General features: G+C 30.9%; 2 pseudogenes; one reads left to right on the plus strand and one right to left on the minus strand.

The window, feature by feature from the left end:
- Positions 1–602: 602 nt before the first annotated feature.
- Positions 603–11719, minus strand: LOC149549341 (uncharacterized; annotated as a pseudogene).
- A 13556-nt stretch (positions 11720–25275) lies between these two features.
- LOC149549342 (germin-like protein 5-1) lies at positions 25276–25956 on the plus strand (annotated as a pseudogene).
- The last annotated feature ends 1821 nt before the right edge of the window (positions 25957–27777 follow it).

The raw sequence follows: 27777 nt of genomic DNA on the forward strand, positions 1-27777 counted from the left end.
TTTGATCATTGGATATCATTATTTTACAAACCCCTCATTGACATGTATTTATTGTCTTCTTGTTTAATTAATAATGGACATCATATTTTTGTGAGATGTAATCTATATTGGAATGGTGGAAGCCCACCCTAGTAGGATACTTTGCTACTAAGATCATAGTGAGATATCTTATGAAAATTTGATGAATTAAAATCTTGTGCGAAAACATTAGTATTTGGAATTTGTTTAAGCACTACTAGGATTTGAGTTCTTATATAATGACTAATTTCTCTAACTATCAAAATTTTAAGATACATTATAAATTCTTGTTCTAATCATGAATTTTATTTCAAATTTTTTAATATATTTAAATTTCTTATTACATGATTAGGTGGAGCTTATATAGTAATTCAAATACAAGGTTTGAATAGATCAAAATGAAGTATACTATTTAAGCTTAAAATTATCTTGATATGATGGTGGAGATAGATAGAATAAGTAATGTTAAGGAATAAATTTAGAATAACAACACTCTTGACCCATAGCACCCAAGGCTACAATTCAAATATTAGCTAATCTTTTTATCTAGTTTAAGTATTGTGTCCATCATTTTTACTTACATTTTAATTTGAAAGCAATCTTGTTAACAACATTTTTTTCTTCATAGTGGAAGACTGATTAGATTGCTCTTGATAAAGATCAGAGTTTCTTGTAAAATGAAAAACTATGTTTTTGGAGTGCAAGAGAGTTAGGGGAATGATGCCTATTAATTCATTGTACAACATGTTCAAACTTGTGAGGATCTTCATCTTTGATAAGGATCCTGGAATATCTCTTGTCAACCTATTGTTGGAAAGATCCAAAATGTCTAGAGTAATCAAGTTGAGTAGAGAGCTTTGAATTTTGCCTTTCAAAAAATTGTGGTGGAGATTCAAAGTAGTCTATAGTGAATAAAGATATATATCTCCTTCTGGAATCATTCCACTCAAGTTGTTACTGCCCAATTGAAACTCTAACAAGGACTTTCTATTCTCTATACCCCTTGGTATAACTCTTGATAGATGATTATTTTGTAGTAGATCCTATAGCCATAGAAACTCAAATATTTTTGGGGATATGGATCCTGATAAGATATTGCAACTAAAATCCACTAATGTTAGTGCTAGAAAATTTGATAGCTCATCTAGACTATTTCTCTCAAATTTATTATTGGTAGCTTTGTATTCTACAACTGTACAAGTTTGGGCAGTATTTCAGTCAATGACCCTCCCAAGCCATTGTATCCAACATCAAGAAGTTAGAGTTTAGCACAATTTTTTTACTACTTTAGAATTGAGTCATTAAGAGAGTTCTTAAATTCATTTCTAGTTGTGTTAGATTTGGGGCATTCAAAATAGTCAAAGGGATGCTTCTAGGCAAGTTGTTATTAAATAAGCACAATCTATAAAAACTTCTTGAGAAATTATGAGGTATCTCTCTAGAAAGAAAACTAGAGGTAAGGTACAAGGGTAAAAGAACAAACTTGTGTCACTCTTTTGTAAAGAAAAACACTAACAAAAGTACTTGTAACTATTCACCTTCAATGACATAAAATTTGTATTATTATTTTGAATTTGAAAATGAAGTAAAGTAATGCAATGTGTAGAAATGGATAAATTTTAGGATTATAAGTTTTAATAGTTATTTAGAATAAGAATTGATATATTTTCCTAATTTTTTAGCTCTTGAAAAATATTGAAAATTAGGGGTCTAGTTCCTACCACAAAACTATATGGAAATAAACTTATTTCCCTTTCATCTTAGACTATGTTATAAATAACATATAGAGCTAGAACAATCAAAAATAAAAATCATCTTTAGACTTTATTTTCTCTTTTATAAGGATTCAAATTTTAAGTCACCTAAAATTGATAGTTTTCATCTCCCACCTCATTTTTCAAAATAATTCTATTCTAACCAGGAGAAAAATAATACAATCTTGAAGGAGACTCTCTCCTCTAGAATGTCATATAATTTGTAAATTGTTTTGATATGATTAAATATTTTTTTTCTTTTGTCATGCCCAAAATACAAGGGCAAAACACACACAATTTTTATTTATTTATTTTTAAGCAATAATAATTAAATTCACAAAGTTCGATAAGATTGTTTTTCATAAATTAAAGTGTAGGTACAGTGTAGATAGAAACAGGTTCTTCAATCAGTACCTTGACATTCCATTTAGGCTTAGAATCAAAGCATAGGAATAGATTGTTAAATTTAAACTTTTGTTATCAATTCAATTTTGACATTATTACTTTAATTTTAAAGTTATATATATATATATATATACATACATATATATATATATATATACATATATATATATATATATATATATATATATATATATATATATATATATATATATTCCATTTACTTTTCTATATTCCATGCATAAAGTCAACAGAACATTAAAATCTATTAACACTACTAGTACTAAAAGACTAATTAAAAATACTAACATTAAACATTCTAATTTAATCAAATTATTTACTTAATATTTAAAGTCTAAATTTAACTCTTTTCATAACTAATCTATCTAATTGATTAAAATAAAATAAAATATCTAGCATTCACTTAAACAAAATATTAAACTAACAACAAAACTAACTTATCTAAATATAATCTAACATTTCATTATTCTAACTAATATCTACTAAAGTTCTAACTAAAATACAAAACATAATAATTAAAATTACTTAAAACTAACACTAACTAAAACTAAAATACAAAATGACAACCAACTATAACTGTAATATACTAACTTCAATTTTAAAAACAATAAAATCACTTAACAATAAAATATACTAAAACTTAAAACATATCAATTTTATTACAAAAAAAAACAATTAAAACTAATTAATATTTAAAACTACACTTTAAAATCTACTACCTATACACAACTACCTAAAATAATAAACAAAACTAACATCTCACAATAGTAACCTAGCATTATGACTAACCCCCTTTACGCTTACCCCCTTACTAACCTAACTGCCCATCCTAACCATACTCTAACGCACCCCCAAATTTTATTAACCCTTACTAACATTCTACCCCATGTCTTAACTCCCCTTCGCTACACCACCTATCCTGACCACCCCTCCCTTACTCCCTTCCCAATGTTTTTGGGTGACTCTCCATCTCCATTCATGTGGGCATGTGAGCATGGCAAGCTCGTTCCCCACTTCACCACGCTAGTGCTTAAATGTGCTGACCCTCAATGTTGCCACCCCCCACATTTGAAACCTATCCCTCCACCAATCAAAACCAACATCAAATCAGCATGGAGGATATGGAGGGGGGGTTACGTCAACAAGGGGGTATAAACTTAAATGCATTAGAGGTCAGAGGAGATTGTGCCTAGGAATATGCAAGGGGTAGTTTAAGACTTAGGATGGGGGGATAATAAGTGTGTAAAGTATATTAGGTAACAACTTAGGATATTTTAGGATATTCTTTATGCATTTTCTATTCTTTTTTTTTGTTTATTTAATTTTTATGATTTAATAAATTTAAACAAATGATTTTCAAAGAGCATCTTAAAGGGAATATTCTCTGTTATCTCAAGGGATTTAACTTTTTTCTCCTCATACAAAATCCAGGGAGTTTTTACTCTTTAGGATGCAAAATTTTTCTAAGTGTTGGAATTTTAAGACAAGGAAGTGTATTTTTTTGGTTCCTTATTTTTTTCTTCTAAGTGTTAAATTTGAAAGAAAAATATATTATCATGGCAAGGGGACTATATATATATATATATTTAAGTCCTTTATTTATTTTAACTATTGAATTATCTAATGTACTTAATTAGCCAAGGGAGATATATTAATTTTCTTCCTAATGTTGATTATATCCATTGAGTTTAATATTTTGTTTAAGTAATAACGTAGGATTACTTTTCATTCAGTCAAATATGAAATGCGAGATGTAATTTTCATTCATGTAACTTCAAATTTATTTGACATAATTTTGAATTTAAATTTCTTAATTATATGCCATCATTTTATCCAATTAACATTAAATCAAGTGAATGTGATTTCGAAGTATGTAATGCCATAGTAAGATAAAACATCATCACATCTGATTTCAAGTAAACATATGCAAAATTTGAAATAAAAATTATAAGACTCACATGCAAGAATATTACTCAATTATCCTTTTTCTATTGAACTACCTGATTCAAAGGCTCCACCGAGAAAGAACTAGGAAGAAAACCTGACATCGTTGCCATTTTAACAATAAGTTTACAGATAACATTTTTTTATAGGATTTCTATCCCAAGGAGAAATCTCCCAACATAACTAAATTTGAATAACAATTTCTGAATTCCCTTCTTGGCTCCACAACAGAAAAACCATTACAAAGTTTGTAACAAATTACGGTGATCATGGAGAGAACAAAAACTGACTGGGAGACAACCAAACTCAACATGAAGACAAATTCAAAACATTCATTCCCATCCAGGTTTGCACAACAAGTTCGACATTGAACCAGAATAGGTAGAAGGTGGATTTTTCCAACAAGAGATGTCAAACACAACACCATAACAGGTGCCCTTTCGGAGCTATAAACTCAAGAAATTCCATTCTTACATTCTAAAATTCAAAATGTGGTTTGTGCTGATGAGTAGGGGCCCATAACACCCTACTCTCTCTCCCTCTCCTCGTCCTAAGAAGAGACTCTACACTATCAGAGTCCAACTAAAGACCTGCTCCCATATATGGCTACTTCTATCCTATCTGAGGGTGAATAATGCCAATACAACCCATACAATCCCTTCAAAATTCAAAGCAAAATACAAAGGAAAAACATTTAAGAAAACCTATTTCAATCTCTCCCAAACATATTCAACACACACACAAACGTACATATGCAAACATAATAACTTAAGCATGGAACAAAACATGAACAACATTAGCTAACAGATTCCTGCCTTCACAATAAAGTTATGGCAATTGAAAAAATTTGAGATGAGCTTCCTTTCCTCTCCTTCTCCTTCAATCCTGAATTGCTCTCTAAAATTAGATGTTGGGCCCTCTCAAATCTACCTTTAAATAAGACACCAACTCAACCAACTCCAAAAATGTAATAACTCCCCCACTTGCCTAAATGTTCTAGAGCCTTCTAACCCAACTAGTCATAAGGCTAACCTCAAGGTGGAGTTAAAGTTATCCAACTCATGATGAAAACATTCAATTTTAGCAATAAAGAAAAAATGGGGTTTTTGGGTGACCATAAAAGTCAACAAAAGGGGCTAGGGGAGTGGAAAATGCCCCCAACCCATATGCATACCCCTTAGGTACTTAGATTTCTTGATTTTTGCCCTTTAGGAAAAATAAGGGGCCTATCAAAAGTTAGAAAACTTTAGGACTTTCTAACAACCTCGAAAAATGTAGATTACTCACTAATCCTAATTAGGGAAATTAATCTCAATTACTAACTAATTAGAAAAAAGGTCACTAACATAGTGTTGATGCTCAAAATTGCCTTCCCGATTTTGAGTACCATTGAGTGGTTTCAGGCCTATAAATGCCTTGTGAAGCTTATGTACCTCGCTATTGAGTTAATGCATAAATGGTGTTTAATGTTTCTCACACCCTTCTTTTAGCCCGTCTATGTGTTCCATGAAGATAAATTGACATTTCGAACCATTCTGCCAAGTTCCATTTTGAGCTAGTGTAAAATTTGCAATTCTGCCCCCAAGTGTCAAATAGCGATCAGAGGACCAGTTTGCATCTGAATATCTTTTACCCAGGAATGTGTCATGACTAGCCACTTTGGGGATGTTTAGTTTCCATAATAGAGAACCTATGTTTCAATTTTCAAGTCATTTCGAATTTGTTTGACTAGGTTTCGAACCCCTCAAAGTTGGTCATTTACTGTTTTGTACATGTGTAGTTGTTCACAGTTCTGGGAAGCCCTGTTCGACCAATGATATCTTTGACCCAGTTGATCCAAATGAGAAAATTATTTTTGCATTGTATTCTAGGGGTCAGACATTTCATATGTTCAAATTTTGAGGTCATGACGAATCCATTTGATCAATTTGCTAACATGATTAAAAACTCAGTTTGCATTGTTTTGTTACGGCTAAGGTATCCAGATTGATTTGCATCCCTGTTCAGCATGTTATAACTTTGATCCTGTGATCGGTAAGCCTAAGTGAATTGTACCATTGTGTTGTTTCCTAAAAATCCTTGAAGTATGCCAGTTCTTAATTCATGACGAATCCTTCTACATACTTTCACATGTCCGTACATTTGCTAAAAATTACTTTTTGACACATTTCTCAGTTAAAATTTCCAAGTGCCTGTTTTCGAAAATTCACCAAATGTGCCCTGTGATTCATCATGAGCCCAAAACATGAAATTATATTCTCCCCATGGAAAATAACTTATATCCTAGTTTTCAAAACCCCAAGTGATCAATAACCCCAATTTATAATGGTGAACCCGAGCCCAGTTTATGTTTTTTAGCATTGTTTGCCTGCAGGTTAATTGAAGTATGGATGTTTGGTAGTTAAAATCTTTTGAATGGAGATTTTTCATGGACTAAAAATTTGTAGTATGATAAAGTATGCAGGATTGAACACTCATGCCAATTTTCATGGCCTGGTCACTTGATTGAGTTAGTTTTTACGGCCACTTGGCAGGCCTCCAGACACAAATTTCACACTAGTGTGGAAATGATTTAAAATGAAATTTTAAAGTGATTGTTTTACATCCAATCATTACAATGATTCACTATAGTCATTTTCGTTATCTTAGTTCACTAAATGTATGAGATTGGACTTTTTCTGAATGATAAAGGAATCAAATAAATTGAAGGGCTATTTGTTTTGACAATATGATGTTTTATCACAAGAAGAAAACAAAGAAAATGTGCACATACATTGAGAAAAATAGAGGGCTTTCATGCCATAAAAAAGGCATCACTAAGAAAAGAGTCATGCATCCATAGGCAAAGGAAGAAGGGAGGCACCAACTGAGAGTCTCATGTTTAAAGAAGATAACCAGCAGGGAACTCCATGTGTTGAAGCAAATCACAGAGTTGTCCACATTTTTAGTGGAATGTAAAGATATGCAGGTAAAACAAAGCTCAAGGTAGCATGTGATTCACGTTTTTGCCGCAAGAAATGAATAAAAGACCATATGTGCATAAAAATGGAAGCAAACAACCCCTATTTTTCAAGCCCATGGCTTCTCCAAAGGTGCATCCACGTTTTTGAAGGGGGCAACTACATTACAAATGCCCATGTGCATAAGAAATGACCATTACCATGAAAATTTTGTAGATTCATAGCAAAAAATGACCAGCAAGATGGAGCTCCACATTTAGAATAAGCAACTCATGCCAAAGGAGTTGGATAGCTCTTCATTGTGTAGAAATCAGCATCTATAGGGGAGTTGAGGCAAATGCAGCAGGTATTATCCCACATTGAGTGGGAAATGATTTGCTTATGTCTTTAAATACAAAGGCTTACACATCTTAGAATGTCTAAAAGACAAGAGGCTTTTGTGAAAGCCAGCTCGTGTGCATGGACTTGTGGTCAGCCAGCAAGCAGGACACCTATGTTAAATTTTGATGCAAAATCCAAAAATGTTGCCGAAAAATTCAAGTTTGCTAGAAAATTCAAATTCGATCGAAAAAGTCCAAAAATTCTGCGGTCGCTACCTCGCTAGTCAAGAAATCTTGGAAAATTCGGTCACCAAAAAACTTTGAAATCCGACGAGATTCAAAATGCTATGTGGGTCCCACCTGCAGTGCGAGCAACAAATCAGGTAATGCCAAGTGGAGCGAACAAGATGATATGGCAAGGTCATAAATAGGGGAAGGATCATCCCACATGGCACATCCAGCGGTTCTCGTTATCTCACTAAATGAAGTTGCTCACTGGTTAAGCATGGCAAAGTAGTGAGAAGATGACACGTGGTGCTGATGAGGATGTCCAATCAGAATGTGACATGTGGTGTTGCTTAGGTTTGAGCTAATCAAAAGATGACATGTATCAAGCATGGTCAAACCAAGTTTGACTCGGATGGAACTTGTGAGGAAAAATTCAAAAGTTTTAGAAAAATTTAAAAAATTAAAATTTAAAGATTTTCCTCCAAACGTGTAGGTCAGGCATTTTAAATAATGTCTAAACTTTATTTAGTTTAAACTTTAATGAAAGTTTAAATTTTTTGCATAAATAATGCAAAGCCATGAACAGAGGCCTGATATGGAAATGGCCATATCTGGGGCAATTTTTAACTGAATTAGGCACTCCAATATACCTTTGGAACCGGGAGAACCTGAAATTTCCAAATCCAAAGTTTTTTTTTTGCATAGGTGCTTCTTGGTTCAAGTTATAGGACAATTTGTGAAATCAGAGGCATTGGTGGCAGAATATGCTGAGTTCTTCAGTGATGATTAAGATTGGTTAGAGGATGGTTTTAAAGGTCTGTTGCAATTTGAAAGTGAAGAAAATCAACTTGAGGTTGTTTTCTTGTCTTCTCAAGGCATTTTCAACTAATTTGTTACTTTTACATTGAATTCACTTTTACATCAGGATCAGTTACATGCTTTTCATCATCAAATTTCTGATATATTTCTACCTGGTAGAGGCCAAATGATGAGGATTAGATATGATATTCAGTTGTAGAGAGAAGGGGGAGGGAGGTTTCTTCATCTTCTTGAAGGGGAATTCTGAAGGGACACTTGTCAACTGAAAATTCAATCCGAGAATTTCCCTCTTCATATTTATTCTTTCTTCTCCTCTGAAAAAATGTTGTTGGTTGGTTTTCTAATTTCTAGTTCTTGGAGCTCTGCTTAGGCTGTGAAAGCCACACACCCAACATTTCTCTATGGTATCAAACAACATTTTATGTTTTATGCAGATAGTTATGGTCTGTTAGGTGATTTATGAGTTGTTTTCTGTACATTTCATGTATTTGGTTTCAAGGAAAGAAAATGAAGAGCAGCAAAGGTTTTAAGTTCAACCTGAATCTTGTCTCCTGATTATGGATCTGTTATTTCTTCTAATTTGTGGTCAAAGAGCATAGATTAGGTTGCATTTCATTTAGGAATGTATGTGATTAAAATATCTTGCTGGTGGAGCAAAGAACCATGTAATTGCTTGATGTTGTCACAGGGTTTGCAGATTTCATGATAGGATGTTCTGAGTATGAGATTCATTCTGTAGCAGATGTCAATTCACAAAGTGAAGGATAGATCAGGGATCTTGATGTAGAGATATGTTTGAGATTTCCAGGAGATGTATGGTTATAATTCATTTAATTGCCCAATGGATAAGGCACTGGTCAGAGATAGCATCATTAAGTTCTATTGCTCATACTTGGGTCTTGCTGTTATCAACATATTAAATCAATTTTCCCTTTTATGTTGAAAGCTATTCAATGTTAACCTGCACTTAGCTTGCTAGTTTCATGAGTTATGTTCTTAGCTATTTCATGCTTTTGACTCTTGGTTAAGTATAGAAGATTTAGGGGTTTTTATCTGCTTCATAATAGATTCAGTGTATGCTTTGATAACTGGTACCATATAAGGAATCTATAGGTTCACCCGCTTAGGTTTTGTAGAGCCTGAAGTGCAGAAGGAGTATAGCCTTATAGTTGGCCCAAGTTCTTGGTGAAGTGTGTTCATTATTGGAGATAGCTACCCATAGACACATTCTTGCCTTTCATACTTGGTTATTCAAACACTATTAAATCAGGAGCCAACACATAGTCCAACTTAGATCTTTTAGGTTACTCGGTTAACCCTAACTAACATCCTAGAATGCATATACAATTCAAAAGTGTCAAGCGACACTGAAAAATCACTGTTACAAAATATTAAAAATTAAAGATTACAAAATGACATTCATTCAATCCATAATACAAATAAAATACGAACAATGGGGTTTGTGCCTTTTTTTAGACTCAACCCTAGTTTCCACAATTGGTACATAGGGTTCAGTTCCATTTCTTCGTTAGAATTTCTAGCTAAAATGTCCTGCACACATCAGTAGCTCAAGAAAATCTCATGCATATATATATATATATATATATATATATATATATATATATATATATATATATATATATATATATATATATATATATATATATATATATATATATATATATATATATATATATATATATATATATATATATATATATATATATATATATATATATATATATATTATAACTTATCAGGGAAATCACATAAATCAAAACATCCATCTTTCAAATAACTAGTTCTTTATCTCATTTCTACTAAAATTCTTAATCATTAAAATTGCATAACCAAAGTGTTAATTATGCATTCTCTTTCTACACTACTTCATCAGTATACATGTTCATAAAACATTAAATAACATAATTAAACATTTGAAAGTAAAACATCACACAACATAAGATAACATAATAATGTTCACTATATCTGACAATGTCTCGACATATCGAGTCATGAGTATCAAAATAATAATGTATCAACTATGCTATGATGGGTCGGGGCGAGGCCTCACATCTTTCTCAAAATCAACATCTTTTCGAGTGTTAAAATACGTGCTTGTAGAATTTTTTAATTACAATATACTATATCTAATTAAAACACTATAATATCTATATGAGAATATTCTTGACTCGGAGCTTTATAAAATGGTGTTTATATGTTATTAAAAATAATAATAATAAATAGTAAGAGTTATTGAAATGCCAATTTCTTAAAATATTTTTATTTCTTTAGTAATTGGATACAAACTAGTATAAAACATGCATTTAATAGACATTTTTAGTTGGAAAAGTGTGAGACCATATATAAGTTAGCTAGAATGAATTTATCTAGATCATATGTTTGAAAAAAATTATTTTTAGATAGAAATACTGAAATTCAGTCATTCTGATGAGTCAACCTAAAAGGTGACACAACTTTGTACTTTTACACACAAAGACTTTAGATTTCTCAAAGAAAACACTTATAGAGGAATAAAATCTGATAACATATTGTAGTCGAGATCAAGAGATTCCAAACCAATGATAGCTAATAACTCCTTGGGTGTAGTTCCATTTAGTTTGTTTTGATTAATTATAAAGCATGATAGCTTGGTGAGGGCCTTCAATGAACTTGGAATATTTCTAGAGAAGTTATTGGAAGAGAGGATCAACATTTCAAACTTGACAAGGCTTTTAATACTAGCTATTAGGAATTGAATCAATCAAACTATTGCTACTAAGGTCAAGATAAGTTAAATTGATACATTTAGTAAGCTCCTTGGGAACCCCCCTCCAAAATGGCTATGGGAGACATCTACTTTTTTCCAACTTTACACCCCAAAAGCCATTGAAGTATCAAAAGTATTGTATGTCACAATGAAAGCCTCGATCTCTATCCTTTTTTGGATTGGGGCCATCATCTTTCCTATCAAATTATTTTGAGACACGTCTAGGGATTGTCGTTTCTAAAGAGTGCTAAGAAAAGGGAGGAAACCTAACATGACATTGGAGCTTAGATTCATAAAAATGAGGCTTGTATGATATTTAATAACATCTTTAGATGTGGCTTACACAAAATTATTGGACATGTCAAGAACTTGAAGGCCTTGGAGTTTTCACACATCATCCCAAATATTGGAATAAAATGCTAGACTATGTAAGAAGAGTTCGACATCATCACCCTTATCTTCACTATAGTTTACCCCAACTCATTGACATGGGTTAGAATTTTAACCTTTCATTTTCGAAGAGAGGAATAAGAAGATAGGGCTTTCATTACCAAACCTATTATCTAACACTTGTAAATCATTAAAAAAAAGTAAATAGTTACTCTCATGTTGATGAACCAATATCATTTTTCTATGGTTGTAGTAAAGGTTGCTAATATCTTGATGTCATATTGAGAGCTTGATTAACACAAAGGGAGGGAAAAGTATTGAGTTGAGTGTAAAATGGAAGATTGCAAAGTTGTCATTATTGTGCATAGAGAGAAAACTGAATAAGAAACTTACCAAGAGTGACATTGTGATTGAATTGAAAGAATTTTTTGGACTACTTTGTACAATAGATAGTTCAACTTTTGGATTGGTGAAGGATGAGTCCTTTGCAACTTGTGAATTGATGAAGGATGTCTCATTTTCTATGCATTTCTCATCAACAATTGGTGGAAACTCTCTTCCCTCTTCTACAATGAAGGTATAATTTTTGCTAACTAAAATTGGTCATGTGGATGGCTAAAACACATGAATTTTTAATGAAAAGATTGGAGGATTGTCAATTTTTGTTAGGAGGGTTTCAATAGAGGTAGATGTCATACAACTTTGGAATGTAGCTATTGGATGAACCCACATCTAATTTGTATAGTGAAATAGATTTTAATGTAATAGGGATGCTAGATGGCATGGCCAAAAACTCCCACAATAATGTATTGTGGGACAATGCATTTTTATTCTAGAATATTTCAGAGAAATTATAATTTATTTCTTTGGTAGCATATTGATCATACTTTTCATTTTTCATATTGACGTGTACAAACAAACATGGAATATAGCCATACACAAATTTTTAATACTAAACCTATGTGCAAGAAAGTCATTTGTTTCGTTCTTATTTTGGTATATATCATTAGCCTCCAATTATAAACAACTTTTATATGAAATAAGCATTTACTATGTATTGGATTATTAAGGCCTAGAAGTTTGTTTATTATTAGATTATTCTCTACTTACTCCTACCAAAAGTAATGTGATAACTCATTTCCAGTATAGTGAATAGAAATAAACTTCATTTTTGAGCTATAGGAATATTATGGTCAAGAGAGCACAATTTCATTTTTTCATTTTAGGAATACTAGAGGCAAGATTGAGGGTACTACAAAGATGGGGGGTTAAAGATAAAATTTTAATGAATTATCTTCATTTGAGATGAAAAGAAAGTTGTGTATTGTCTCAAATATGTCTTTGGCCAAGTGTTTTAATATATCATCTTTAACAATTGGCTCCATAAGACAATATTACAAAAATGCAATATTGTCGTATGGAGACAATTGTCTAAGATGATATATTAAGACACCATGTCAAAGACATATCTAAGATAGTACAAAACTTTCTTTTCATCTCAAATGAAGATAATTCATTAAACATTTGTCTCAAAATTTGTCTTTCAACCCCCCTATTTGTCTTTATAACAAGATACCCACTTTGTGAAAATGATTCAAAATCAGTTGATCATTTATCTCTTGATGTCCATATTCCAACAAGTGTTGGATATGATTATGCAAAAAACTTGACTAGACAACTATTTTTTCCTAACAATTTTATTAAGAGCTTGCCTAATATGGGAGAAAAATAGGGTATATAGAAAACTTTGGAACATTTCCCCATCAATTTTGCTTTGGGAAGTTTAGAAAGAAATAAATAGGAGAAGATTTGCTAATGAAAGTATCGATTCAAATGCACTTCTTAATAAAATAGAAGTAAGCATTGTAGAAGTAGGCAATATTATCTTAGAAATTCTCATATCGAAGAAGGATTGTTCTTCGAATGGGATGCAAAAATGAGTAAAAATTGGTTTAAAATCTCATCAATCCTCCACTAATCTATGCAAAATCCAACAAATATGCTAGAAACTCTTGTAAATTAGAGCCTCCACCTACTAGTTGGGCCAAACTCAATTTTGATAGGGATTTAAGAGGAAACCCAAGTTCTGCAGGTCTTAGTTGCATTATTAATTCTAACAAAAATAGGTTAATCAAATCGACAAAACACTTAGGATCAATCACTAATAACTTAGCAGAATTAGAAGCTTTAATTAAAGGCTTAGATTTAAATAAGAATTTAGGAATCAAAAAAATATTCATAGAAGGGGATTCACAAATCATTTTAAATGCACTAAGAAAAATAAATATACCCAATTAGAAATCAAAGTCAAAACTAGAATATGCACTCTTCTCACTTTGGATAAATTTGAAGAAAATTTTAATTAAACATATATATCATGTAGGAAATAAAGGAGACACATTAGCTAATAGAGGAGTAGATGGAGAAGATTTTTTCTTGGAAAATGAATTGATCACATAAAATTAAGATCAACATCAAAATAGTTTAAAGATCAAAATGGTTGAGAAAATAACATCAAGATAAAATTAAATTAAATGAAATTTATGATGTACCTCAAAACTATAATGAAGAACATAGCTATTTAAACTTTGATAGATAACAAGTAAAGATCTTAAGAACTAAGGGATGGAGTATTTTAAATAGTAAACATTATTAAAAGGCACAAATGCATAGTTGAGAACATTGTAATCTAGGTATTCAATTTTAGAATGCATATTTAATCTTGATATAACTTATAATCTTCTAATCTAGTTGAATAATTCAGTTAGAGAATCTTACTCATTATTGTAGCTTCTTTGGTATTATGTCCTAGTCATTTTTAACACTTGGACTATCTCCACTCCATTTCTAATTTATTTTTTAAAGGTTTTTTCATTCATTTGTTTTTCCTATCCTCTCCTCTTCCCTTTATATTCATTTTTCCCATGTATTTCTCTCAGATGTTGTTCCTTTTCCCTCTTGGAAGTTTGGATATGCGAAGATATTGCATGTTTGAAAGTATTATTATCTTATAGAAAATTACAATGTCCTCCCTCTCCTATACTTCTTTAATTTTTTCTCATGATGGTTTAGTTGTTTTCTTTGCCCTTTTATTGGTTCTTGCCTTCTTATTTTGGTCTGGGATATTTTTTAGTTTATCTTATATTTTGTTTTTTGGATCCTTTTTGTCTTCTAGATGATCTGCCTTAGTCTATCATGGTTACATTTTCTTCGCTCTTAAACTCATTAAGTTGCACTTCAATGTATGATTAGGAGATATTAGTTTTTGAATTTAATCGCTAACTCTCATATAGAATAATCATTATGTCAAGAAAAGTGGTTATCTTTAGAACATACTTATAATCCAATCTAGGTGATATTATCATATCTTTCTTCTTTAGATCTCTCTAGATCATCCAAGATCCTCTCTAGTCCCTTTAACATTTTTGAAGGTCATTAAGGTGAAGTTATGTATATGATCTCCATTAGTACCCATTTCTCATTAGTATTAGGCTATTGATGTGATAAAAAAAATTCAACTAAGTACATATGCTCCATTCAATCTCATTTTTAAAGCTCTGAAACAAGGAAGTGAATTTCAATGTAGTTTAATTAATACTCTAAAACAAGGTAAATAAGAGATCCTTAAAACTAATCACTTGTTTAATTTTTCATTATCTTCCCTTTTAGAATTCTTGAATAGTTCTTCTATATCTTATTATGTAACCTATTCATAGTATTTAATACATATTATCTTATAGCTCTTATTTCGATCATCTTCATTAAAATGAAGTAGTTTTCCTAATTCTATATTGTCTTCTTTTTTTCTCCTTTTTTTTCCGTTTACTACCAATCTTTGTTGATTACCGTTGTATATTGTTTTTAGGTATGTTGTGGCTGTCTTGGAATTGTGGCTTTGTTTCTATGGTTAGATATCTTCCTTCGCTCTATTGTTTCTCCTATTATCCTTGTTTGTCCTTCTTCCTTTATGCTTTTTTACATTTTATTTTTTTGGTTTTGTCTTTCTTATCTTTTTCTCTTTTCTTTGTCTATGTTTATGCTTTCTCTTGTCTTGTTCTCTATTCTTTTTGTTTTCCTTTTGTTCTCTCTCTATCTAGCTGATGCTCTTGTTGATGGTGTCTTTTGAGTCTGAAAGATTCCCCTTTTGTTGTTATATTCGTAAAAAAATTATTGGGTATATCAACTTAGGGGAATCCCCCTTCCTTAAAAGTCTCTTAGTAACTTGCTTCTTGTTCTAATTTAGCTTGATCTATAAATAGAGGTTTCTTCTCTGATCCTAGGTCTTGAAAAAAAGATTAAATTATAGATTTAGAGTTAATCAAAATAATCTTCAAGAGGAGTTAGTTAGCTAAATAATTTAATATATTTTTCAATATAAAAATAAAAAGTGGGCTATCCACCATATATATATTTATAAATACTCTAATTACAAGAATCATCCAAGAAAGAATCAAGAAAAAAACCCCAGAATCATCATCATTACATATATTAGAGGAGAACCTCAATTTAAAATTGCCCAACTGAAAAGATAAAATCATGTACATTCAAAGTTGGAAACTAGAAAAATATAATATGCTTTCCAAAAACCCAAGGTAAGTAGCTCCAATTTAGACTGTCATTCTGCCACAACTTCAAATTCTATTAGTAACTAATTATTCCTCTAAATCTACATTCGTGGCAACAGGTCCACATGAATCAAATTGCAGGAGATGCATCGCAGGAACTTTGTGAATGAGAAATCTATTTTGATTCCAAAATTCAACACATCTCAATGACAAGAATAATAATGATATAAAGAGCTTATAACTTTGCACATACAAAGCCAAACAAATTAGCGTCCCATCAGAGAATTCTCACTGCATATCAATCAAAGTAGATAGAAGATTCATGGGAAATGAAAGGACGGGCCACCAAAACCAAGATGTAGACATGTATCATAATATGACAATATGTGTGTCCTAAATGAGCGAACGACCTTCCTATCATAAATTAGTGACAATACAAACCGGATCACTCTTGATGACTGTAAGCTTTCTTATCATCAACAATCATTTTTTAAAAATCTACATTATTATTAATAGCATGTATTGAATAAATTGCATCATATGAACAACCATCACAACCTAGGTTTTCAAGATAGTTAGCAAGGGCATTCCCTTCATGAAGGGTGTATGAAATAAGAACTTCTTCAAAGGTGTCTAGGAGATGCCATATTTGTTGAAGGATGTAGGCCATCCTCTAATTGTGTGATTCTCTTTTTATGTACGCATTAATGATAACCATGGAATAACCTTCAACTTGTATTAGTAAAAAACCCTGTTGTTTTTCCAAAACTATACCTAGGAAGAGAGCATATGCTTCTGCTATGTTGTTTGATCCCAAAGGTAGGGGATCGGATTTAATAGATAGCACATCACCATAATGATCTCGAATGCAAGCACCTAAACTTGATTTACCTAGATTTCCCCTTGACGCACCATCAAAGTTGAGTTTAACATGTCTAGAATCAGGTTGGATCTAGTGGATTTTGTCTTTGGCTTTTTAAGGGGAAGCATATGAATTTTGACACCAACTGATATGCACATGTATTCTTTTCTAGTCACAAAGAATATTTCTATCCTAGTTAGATAAAAAAGGGTTGCATTTGTGTTTAGTGTGATTAGGGTTAACAACTTCATATATAGACTTTTCAATGGTGATAAGAACACTTTCAATACTGGAGGGATGCTGATAGAAAATCCTCTTAATGCACTCCCACCAAAGAGCCCAAATAATTAAAGATGGGATGCAAGTATAGAGGTTGGAGAAAAAGGAATTGGAATACAACTCTGGCCATGATTTGAAGAGATCCCATAGTTTATTTAGGAGGGGTGTGGAGTAGTGAAGTTTATCAAGGGCAAAAAGCCAACATTGTTGTGTAAAAGGGCAATTCAAAAAGAGATGGTCTACATCCTCAAGTTCTTGATCATAATAAGATGACATTTAAAAGGTTGTGAGATATGGAATTTAGAGAGTCTGTCACTTGTAAGGGCTTTTTTCTTCAAAGAAATCCAAGAAAAGCACCTAGCCTTGGGGACAGTAAAATGGTTCCAGTAAAATGAGAATACATGGGAAGGGGTTTTATTAGTTTCCCATTGTTGGTGGATCCTATAACCTTCTTTGATTGAATATGACCCATTTTTCCCTACGGCCCAAATTAACCACTCTTCTTGTCTAGAAAGATAAACCACTAAACTTGGGAGTAGTTGACGAAATCTCTCTTGATCAAAGGATGAAATAGGCAGCTCCCCTAGGTCCTTCTAAATCACTTTTTTGGAGAATAAACAAACTACAGAGACAAAATCAATCAAATATTTACCCCATGAGTTTTTCGAAGAGATGATCAAGATATCCATTGGGATAGGTTTAAGAAGGGGAGGGGATCCATTCAAAGAATCTCTCCAAAATGTGACTTGGAGGACACTGTTTACCTCCCATGAGAGATAGTTAATTACAATGTCTCTAGCTATCGTCCTAAAGTCCCATAGTGTCGATCCTTTCAGGGGGTCTTGCAATGAGAGTACTCTTGAGGGGAAATTATTATCTAAGTACTTGTATTAAATTATTTGACACCATTTATTCTAAGGTTTAGAATACATTTGCCAAACTAATTTGGCACCAAAGGTTTTATTTCTTTGTACCAAATCATGAATTCCAACCCCACCCAAAGATTTCACTTGAGCCATATCTTTTAAAGAGATGAGAGATATTTTCTTTCCTCCATTTATGTTTCTAGACCACAGGAACTCTCAAATTAGCTTTTGTATAGTCCGAATCACTAAAGGGAGAGCTTTTAACACTGAAAGATAGTAGTTTGGGATAGCACACAACACTATTTTGATGAGAAGAACTTTGCCAGCTAGTGAGAGCCATTTGGCTTTCCAAGCTACAACTCTAGATTTAATTCTATCAATTATAGGAGACTAGTAGCTTGCTTTATTAGCCCCCATGAAGAAAGGAATGCCCAAATACACAGATGGGAGATGATCTTGTGAGAACCCCAAAATATTAACAATCCTTGTAGAAATAATTTGATTTGTATTAAAAAGATATATCTTTGATTTATCCTCATTAATTTTTTGACCTGATATAGTTGTATATGAGTCTAGAACATGTTTGATCTACTTGGCTTCCTTTACATTAGATGACCCAAAAAGCAATGTGTCGTTAATGAATAATGAATGTGTAACCGAAATGTCTAAATTTCCAATTTTTGCACCTTGCCAATGGCCAAGAGCATGCTACTATTAAATAAATTTGTATTAAATATTTTTTCCATTAGAATAAATAGTACTGGGGATGGGTAAAAGCACAAACCTATGTCAACCTTTTGTAAAGGAAAAAGCTAATAAAGGTATAATTGTTCACCTTTAATGACATAAAATTGGTATTATTATTTTAAATTTGGAAATGAAGTAAACTAATAAAATGTGTAGAAATGGATGAAGTTTAGGATTATAATTTTTAATAATTATTTGGAATAAGAATTTATATGTTTTCCTAATTTTTTTATAGATAATTTTTGAGTTCCTAAAAATGCTGAAAATTAGGGATCTAGTTCCCACCACAAAACTATATGGAAATAAATTTATTTCCCTTTGATATTGGACTATGTTATAGATAATATATATATCTAGAACAATCAAAAATAAAAATTGGCTTTAGACCTATATTTTCTCTTTTATAAGGATTGAAATCTTGGCTCACCTAAAATTAATAGTTTTCATCTCCCACCACATTTTTCAAAATAGATCTATTCTAACCAGGAGAAAATTATACATTCTAGAAGAAGACTCTCTCCTCTAGAACGTCATATAATTTTTAGATTTTTTTGATATGATCTTATATATGTTTTTCTTTCTCAAAATCAACATCTTTTCGACTCTTAAAATACGTGGTTGTAGAATTTTTTAATTACAATACACTATATCAAATTAAAACACTATAAAATCTACATGAGAATATTCTTCACGTTGAGCTCTATAAAATGGTGTTTACATATTGTTAAAAAAAATTCATAAAAAATAGTAAGAGTTATTCAAACGCCACTTTTCTAAAATAATTTTATTTCTTTAGTAATTGGAAATAAACTAGTATAAAACATGCATTTAATAGACATTTCCAATTGGAAAAGTGTGACATGATATAGAACTTAACTAGAATAAATTTATCTAGATCATATGTTTTAAAAAAATAGATTTTTAGAAAGAAATACTCAAATTCAGTCATTATGATAAGTCAACCTAAAAGGTGACATAGCTTTGTACTCTAACTTGGATAGAGGATCTCCTTACCTAACCACTTGTGTCAAAGAGAAGAATCCTATGGGTATGTGCAGGATCATGGTGTACCAAACTATGGCCTTAAGTGGCAGTGAAAAACCAAAATATCAGGGTTTTCTCAACTTGACACATAATTTTAAAGTGGTTCTAGACTTTATATGAAAAAGTTGTAAGAAAATAATCTGTAGGAAATTGAATGTATTTTCTAAACAACAAGGCCTTATCTGGAGAAAAAATTATTTGATTGGTCAAAAGTTTGGATTTTAATGCAGTACTACAAAATTTTCAGGGCAAAAATAAAAAGTAGGTGTATGTCTAACCACCTTAATCATAATCAAATGATAATATTTTTAAATATAATTTTAGCTATAAAAAGTAGACTCATGCTTGGATGTGACGCATATTTTTGGGAAATTTTATTCCAAATAAATAATTAATTATGGATTTTCTACTATACTGTTTTCAGAATTTAAAAACTCTCGTGTCTAACCACCTTAACTAGTTCAAAAAAAATCAAAATTAAGATTTTCTTATTTTTTTCTTATACTATTTGAAGCATAGAATGTGACTCATCTTTTGGATTTCACAAATCTTATACGGTTTGAAAGTTATAGCTATTTTTCAACCAGTATGTCAATCAGCACTTTGTAGCTAACTCCATTAGAAAATATGTAATAATTGCTTATTGAACTCGTAATTTGACAAGCCTTACATTTATGAAAAGCTAAGAACATTCTTAAGAAACCCTTTTCATTACATCAAATTTTGGTTAAAAAAAAGTCGTCAGCTATATGCTTGAAGTAAAAAACACATAAGAACATGCCAAAAACACATTTTTTGGGATGTTTTAAAGATGACCATATAAGGTTGGTATCTAAAGATATAGTAGGAATTATAAAGGTATTAATTGTTTTCGTTTAGTATCAGGATGGGTGGGAAAAAAGTTGGAATAGATTTTGAAATTCTTTGAGGCATTTCAGAACTACATATTTTTTAGATCGCCACTTTTTGGAACACCATGATCCTGCACATACCCCTATAGGGACTCCATTTATAGTAACTGGGAACCATGGTCCCAAAATACAAACTTTGATTCATTTATACCAATTTTTTGAAAATCTAAATCTTTGGAGAACTTTGAAATAGAATTTCCAATAGATTTAATCATAGGCCTTCATCATATGTAGTTTAATGATGAAATTTGACAATTTGGAAGAGTTAATTGAATGTAGAGCCTGATGGGAAACTAATACACCATCCATGGTTTCTCGTCTAGGGACAAAACTACCTTGCTCATGTGAGACTAGTTTAGGTATCAGATATTGCATTCTCAAATATATGGCCTTAGTAACAGTTTTGTAGATAGTGTTGCATAATAAAATTTGTCTAAAATATGAAAAAAATTTGGTAGACTTAACCTTGGGGATAATAGCTATATTAGTCATATTAAAGTATTTTCACATAGCTCTAGTTTTTCTAGATTCTTCAATAACCCCAAGTAAGTCCCAATATGCTTAGAAAAATAGTGCTAAATATCTAGCTGGCCCAGGGGCTTTATCCAAAGGTAAGGAGAAAAATACCTTCCTAACCTCATGAAAGGAGCCATTAAAACTATATTATCAGATTCTAAAACTAGAGAGGGTATAGCATTGAGAAGATATTGTGATTGTGCTTCATGGAAAGCAAGAAAAATAGGAGGAGCTAATAAGTTTTAAAAAAATATAACCCCTTCCTCTTCAATCCCCTGAGAGTCTAAAATTGGAAGCCCATTTTTTGCATTGTTGATATTAAAGATACGATTGGTAACTCTCTTTTGTTTAGTAGAAGTATGCAAGTATTTAGCGTTCTTATCACCCTCTTTCAACCACAACTCTCAAAACTTTTGTTGCCAATATATCTCTTCTCTGTTACAAATTTTTTCCCAATCTAATCGAAGCTTGTTTTGTTTGATCAAATTATCCTGGTCCATACCCTATTTGATAGTGATTTCAAGAATTTCCTTCTACTGATTCTTAACTATCTCTTTTTCTTTAAAGATATTTTTTAAGACCATATCATTCCATTTTTTAATGTGTTTTTTAACACACTTTATTTTTTTAGCAAACTGATACATTTCTAAACCAGCATAGAATGGAGCATTAACCCACCAATGTTTAAGTAATGTCAGAAATTGAGGTTGACAAAGCCACATCCTTTCAATTTTAAATGAAGGTTGATGCTGAAATCCCTGGTTTGCCAATGGTAAGAATAATTGTATGGCAATGGGAAAATGATCTAAGCCTGGGTGGGCCATAATTTCATATTGAAATGTGATGTTTGACAGATTCCAATCCTGAGATACAAGGAACCTGTCCAGTTTGACTGCAATTTGAGAAAACTTAGCCCTCTTGTTGGTCCATGTGAAGGAACCATTGTTAGGCTAGATGTCCAATAGGTTATTATCCTCTATAAAGTTGGAGAAATCTTGGACAATTTTCATGTGAGGACATATTCTACTATGTTTTTCTAATAGTTTTAAAATAGTGTTAAAATCTCCACCCAAAATGATAAGCTGATTGTTTTGTGATTGAAACATGTATCAAATGTTTCCACAATCTCAGTTTGTCTTGTGTTGCTGTGGGGCCATAAATATTCAATAAAATGAAAGAGAGATCAAACCTTGTAATATTTAGTAATAGCTAATTGTCTTGTTGATCTATGAGCTAACTTTGAATTACTTTTCGATCCCATAATAAATGTTTAAGACCACCTGAAGCACCATTGTCTTCCCTATGTACCGAATTCTATTGAGGCCATCTGCTAATTGTTTTATCATAGTTCTCTTGAGACATTTTTGTTTCCTGTAATAAAATGATGTTTTCTCTCATAGAACCAAACTTAGACTTGATTCTATTTCTTTTGTGATATTGCTATTAGGATTTAATTGTGTGATTTTGAATCAAACTCATTCACCCATGTTTCATGAGTAGTGGTTCAACATGAATCCATCTCTCATGAGAATAAATGGAACACTTAGCACTCATTGGATCTAGGTGATGCTCACAAGGGTGAAGCACCGGGACTTCCCAGGAGGTCATCCATCCTAGTTCTATTCCAACCTAAGTGCGCTTAACTACAAAGTTTCCAATGCAGAGGCATTTAAGCCTCTGCATTCCAAGAATTGATTCTCATTTCTAACAAGGAGAACCCTTAGTTCTCCTTTTCATCCAATGTGGATTGAATGCCCATTGCTATTTTTGCTTTGATTTTATCTCCCTTAGGTTTTCTCCCTCTCTTTTTGGGAATTAAACTACATTGAGCCTTTTGATTAGGAGATTATTCAATATATTGTATCAAATTGTGGTCAAATCCTCCCAAAGGGATGGTTTGAATAGCCTTAGTTTGATTATCTTATTGTTGGCTCGAGAAAACAAGTTAATAAGATAGATTATTAAGTAGTTTTGTTTGAAGTTAGAAAATATATTGTTATGCATGTTTAGAATCTAAGTTCAATTAATTTCTTATAGATAAAGCCAAAGTTATTAGTATTAATGAATCCATTCCAGTTATTTGATTATGGTAGATGTTGATTACTTCCACCAAAATAATTTAATATATGAATAAATCTAAAGAATTGGGCAATTCACCAAATAAGACCCAAAGAAATATATTACAAATATCATTAGGAAACATTGTATTTTATTATTAGTAAATCTAAAAGGTCAAATGTAAGGATAAAATCAAAGATGCCTACTCCATCTCTTATCTTCATTGTCTTATTGAGATGGGAATTTTCTTTTTTTGAATCTCAAAGTCTTGGCCCTTAGGCCTATTGCTGACCAAGAAAAAAAAATCTACTACAATTGCACATCTCCTCATTGTCCTCAATAAAATAGCCTAAAACTCATTTTAAATTTTCACAAATGTGACCAAGGGATTTTTCCTACCTTCCCCTTTTAAGAAAATGGTGGCAAGAAACCACATTTATGCAAGGAAAGAATGTATCTTCTTTCTAAAAAATGTAGTATATCAAAGGGAAAATTAATGGCTGAAAATATTGATCTTTCAACAATATCTTAAAAGAAAAATGAAATCTAGAAGCTCAGATAAATCTAATAAATGAATCAATAATTCAACATGGTTTTTTTAGCATACATTTATGAGTTGGAGAAGAAGCTTATTAAAAAAAGATAAATTCTTAGTAAGGGAAGAAATATATTGGAGACAAAGATCTCATGAAATTTCATTCAAAGAAGGGAATCGTAATACCAAGTGTTTTTCATGCATTGGCACAAATTAGAAATCATAACAAGAAGGTTTTCCAAATTGAATATATTGAATATCTATTGGCACAAATTGAGACAATGATTATATTGAATATCTAATTGTGCACGTTCAACTGTAAAGGGTTTCAGGCCCTTCAAAACTTGTTTTTGAATTAATAAAAAACATAATTAACAAAGAGATGACAAGAAAAATGTAAACCATAATGTTACTGTTGATTATTTATATTATTTAGAATTGGAGAATTAATTTAATAATTATAGTGTTAATGTTAGGGAGAAAGGGTTGGATAGAGATGGTAAAGATTAATACATATAGAAGAGACATAGGAATGAATGAGAAATGGAGATATAGATAGATAGATAGATAGATAGAAGCCTCATATGTAATATAGGAAGAGGGTGATGAAGAGAGTTTAATGGATAGAGAGAGGGAAATGTGTCTAGATATGAAGATGAGAGAGGAAGATAGAGATAGAGATGAATATAAGGTAAGAGGATGAGGAAAAAAATATAGATAGAGAATTAATGCGATTCAAAGGGAGACATAAAAAGGGAAAGATAGAGAGGAAGATGTAGAAAGATATATAGATGGTAAGACATATTAAGAGAGATAAGGAGATATAGAGAAGATGTGAGGGAAAGACAAACAAATGATAAAATAATTAAAATAATTAGTTGACCTTCCATACATTAGCAGCATACCCATTGTACTTTTATTAAATTCATCTCAATAGAAAGAACTTGTTCCAGAACGAACCAAGAGATCTGACTTTCCATTATTTTTTACATCTGTGATGATTGTAAGGACCATGCTGTTATCACATTGTGGTTAGAAAATCAGATGATTTTTTAATATCAAAATATGTGATATTCTTTTCGATTTGTGGGAGGAACTGGTGTGAAGTTTGGAATAAATCAAGAAGAAAAAGATACATCCACAATAAGAGTTTCTCTGTTATGACTCGATACCATGGTACTATTGTGTCAGATATCTGTTCGCAGATCTGAGGTTGTTGTTTAAAACAAAGTGACGTGTTGAGGCATTAACCACTGATTAAAATGCACAATGACATCCTTTTGTGGTTCCCTTCTTTAAGTTTTACTCTTGCCCAACATAAGTGCAAACCTAGACCCATTGCAAGATTTCTGTGTAGTAGACAATTCTTCCACAGTTTTCATGAATGCTTGCCTTCTATAAACTCCAGCTAAGCTTCTGTTAACCATTTTACCATCGCCATTTTGAGCAGTGAGGGAAACACATCAGCCAATATATTCGGATAGACTATAATTTCTGCAACAACAAATGTTCTCCCAGGCATAAATACATTTGGTCAGATAATAATGGCTCGAGTACAATTGACAGTGGGAGGAATACTTCCTTCTCATTTGGACCAACGAGCCACTAAAATAATCTACGTTTCGGAAGGAAAAATCAATGTTGGGTTTGTGGATAGCAACAAGAAGCTTTTCAGGAGATGTTTTTGTGTTGTCCAAGGCCCTTGTACACTATGCTTAGAACATACGAAACAACCCTCTCTCTCTTATATCAGTTCTTAACCATCAGAATCCTAGCATCCAAACCATTACCTTGACCACTTTCATTTCAGAGCATGCAATTTCAAGCGTTGTTTTGGCCAAGTCATTTCAGATCAACGTTGCAGATGTGGAGACAACCAGAAAGAAACTTGGTGAAAGATTAAAAAAATTAAAACCCTCACTACCTTACAATTCAACAACAATTATTTGATTTAACTATTATAACGTTAGTAAATATATTTATAATATGAGACAATAAATTTAGATATTTAAAAATATGTTAATTGATAAACTTTATTTTTACAAAATATTATGTTTATTAGATTGTTAAATGTGATTTTAAAATTAAATGAGATATAGTTACTGATTATATAAAGTAAATGTATTATTTTTTCTACTTGCCGTAGGCTAGTTGTATTGCATTCAATTTACATAAGTATTGTATTAGTTTATCATCTATCATCTAATCACAAGTACTTATTTTTGAATAATTCAAATACTTATAAAGGTTTATTATTCGTTTATAATTTTTATATTTTATATAAATTATATGATTGGTTAAATTGGTTTTGTGTTATAGGAGCCCTTTTTTTGGAGGTTCTCCATATTGCAATCTTTTTGACGAAATTTTGTAGCTACAAAGCACTTATACTGATATATATTAATAATGAAGTTTGTAAGAGGGAAAATAAACACATTACTATGTATATAAAAGGACATATAAATAAAATATAAAAGAAAAGCTTAATTTAAAAAATATATATAACAAAAGTGATAAAATTAAACTACCCTTGTATTTATATAATAAAATGCAATAAAATAAATTTACTTAGTTTTCTAGGTATTTGTGGATTATTGTGATGAAAAAATGTTGGAATATTTTTATTAATTAGGAAAATTGTTTTATCTTTGACTTTTTTGGAAAGAAGGAAGTGGAATTTCATTATAAAAAAAAACTTAAATTTAATATAAAAACATGAAATTATAATTGAAGTGTATATAATATATTTTTAAAAAATTAATTGTAAATAAAATATAAGAAACAGATACCACATTAAGAACATATATTAATTTTAATATTGATTAATTGTAGATTCATGCTAAAAAGAGTTGCCTACATTAAAATTAATGTAATTTGTTCTCATTTTTTCAACAATTATATTAGTTTATTTATAATTATACACCAAAATTTATTAATTATGAATTATTTTTCACTTTTCACATAATTTTTCTAACTATAATATAAGTCTTGAGTAAAAGAACGTTTGAATTAGACTAAATTAATTTTATTTAAAATATACAAAATAAAAATTTATATTCTATAAACTTATTAAAAATACAATTTAAATTATTAGGTAAGTACATGCCACTACGTGGCACTTGCTAATATAATGTAAATAGTGTATAGATTTTAAAATGAAATAATTTTAGATTTTTTGAAAATACTTGTTGAATTTCAAATTAGTATATATTGAATTAAGAAAAAATTGAAAAAAGTGACATGTTTTTGCAAATTTTTTAATTCTTGCATATTTATGAAAAATTATAGTAGTAAACAACTAATTTTAAATAGAAAAACAAAGTATCTATAAAAACTAATGGTAAAATATTTTTTTAAAATAGTGAATATATTACAACAATCACAAGAAAATGAGACTGAATACTTTTGAGTTATACAATTTCTAAAATACCCTAATATACATAATAGTTCCTTAAGTCTATGATTTAATAATTATTTTTAAACTTTGTGAAATATTGTTGTGTATCTCATCATCTAAATAGTATGCCATATTTTAGCTTATATATTTAATTCTTTATATAATTATTATCATTGAGTATATGCTCATAATTCTTTTAGCATTAGATTAGAGGCTCACACACAATAATTGAAAAATAAAATCTAATCATTTTGCACATCAATTCAAAATCAAACCATTTTGGATGTCAATTCCACATGTTTGAAAAGTTAAATATATGTGCAATATACACAGTACTAAATATAATTATAAATTCTATTTTTCCCTGTCCCATT

Source organism: Cupressus sempervirens, chromosome 7 (assembly GCF_028749045.1).
Source record: "Cupressus sempervirens isolate cs-2001-9-10 chromosome 7, ASM2874904v1, whole genome shotgun sequence".
Taxonomy (NCBI): domain Eukaryota; kingdom Viridiplantae; phylum Streptophyta; class Pinopsida; order Cupressales; family Cupressaceae; genus Cupressus; species Cupressus sempervirens.